This window comes from Cebidichthys violaceus, unplaced genomic scaffold (genome assembly GCF_023349555.1).
Source record: "Cebidichthys violaceus isolate CVI_PGR_0920_01 unplaced genomic scaffold, fCebVio1.0.p SCAF_97, whole genome shotgun sequence".
In the NCBI taxonomy this organism is placed as follows: Eukaryota; Metazoa; Chordata; class Actinopteri; order Perciformes; family Stichaeidae; genus Cebidichthys; species Cebidichthys violaceus.
In genome coordinates, this window is record NW_027176983.1 from 281,192 (window position 1) to 282,975 (window position 1,784).

The following is a 1,784-nucleotide window of genomic DNA, read 5'->3' on the forward strand; positions in this document are numbered from 1 at the left end:
TGCCGCCGCTTTGATTCGGAGCAGAGTCTGGTGAGCGTGGAAGTGACGCACTGAGAGGACGCGCTGCTGTTATTCAGTTCGTTTTTGTTTGTTTAAACGACTGAAGATGTAAAATATCAAATGCAGGAATAATGAATCCAAAAAAAAAAAAAAATCTTCAAATGGCTCCATACTACAGACAAAAAAAAAGAAGATAATTACATGCTGTACGTTTGAAAAAAAAACAAAAAAAACAATACATCACAGGATATTTTCTAAAACTGTGAAATCTCACATTTCCTCCCACACAGAGTCCTCTCTGTGATTAGAAAAAAGTGAGAACCAGGATGTGACGATCACACGACCGGCTGCTCACTGAAACCGATTGGACCTCCTCTGAACACATGCTATCAAATTTAAGTTTCCTTTTAACATTTTCAAATGTTCAAGCCTAATCAGTATCGCGCTTCATGGACAGACAGTCAATCAATCGATGTAAAAAACATGCTTTAAATGTGACGTATACACAATTCAGAGCGCATATTCACGTTCGAGGGGGATTGCCTCCACACGGCTCTCAACATGGCCGACGGCTGGGAGCCAACGGTGCCGGCAGAGCTGACGGTGCAAACAATGGCAGCAGTGCTGACCGAGCGAACGGTGTTGACCTGAGGGGGGAACAGGAGGGAGGGCGCTACATTACTGCGCCATCTTTACATCAAGCAAATCATCGTTTGCTGCTATATTAATGCTCTGCTTGTAACAATATCACTAAATAAAGTTAGCCTAGAGTAAAGTAAGCTCTGTAACATTAATTCTATATCTACGCTACAATGGTGCTGAAGATAATACTATTAAACATGTTGCAACAACGCAATAATTATCCACACCAGACTGTTTAATAATGTCACTTTATTAAGAATTCATGGAGTCAAACAACTTGTTAAAGCTTCATCTTTCAGCATTTTTTACTGTTTGGGGATTTTGGGATGTTTTGGAGCCCCCCCCCCCCTCCTCCATATTTAATTACTCACCACTGACCCATTCCAGCTGCTGCAGCCCAGACTGCACATACAGAACCAACCTGACGGGTTATTGTAACAGCCCCCCCCCCCCCCCCCCAGCATTGGAGAGCCACGCTGACTGTCTAAACACAAATCACTCTTCTCATGGTTGAAGTCAGCTGATTGCAGATCTGGCCCCCGGGAGCTGTGAAGCACGACACAGACACTGTAACTATGTGTTAATGTATGTATGCCGGCGCGTGCATCGCTGCCATCACTAACACACTTACAGGACGGGATTTTGGGGCCCAAAAAAAAAAAAAAAAAAAAAAGAGGAAATTTGACGCCACCACCACCACCACGCTTGGCAAACATATTGATGGTGGTGTATTTGTGTCCAAGAACAAAAAAACAACAACAACTAAAAATTTCTGGATGACAAATCTCCATCACGCTGGAGCGGAGACGCAACGATTTTGGAGCGACATGAGCGAGCAGCAGGAAGCCGGTTCATCACAGTCGGAGCCTCCTTCCGCCCTGTGATTGCTAAACTGTCGACAGAAAAGAACACACACACACACACACACACACACACACACACACACACACACACACACACACACACACACACACACACACACACACACACACACACACACACACACACACACACACACACACACACACACACACACACACCTTCACAGCTTCCATTCTTGCATCATCAGGTACCAGAAACCTCCCGAAGCGTTCTTTAAAACGCTGCAGAGAGATGAGAGGATCACTGATAAAAGAACAACA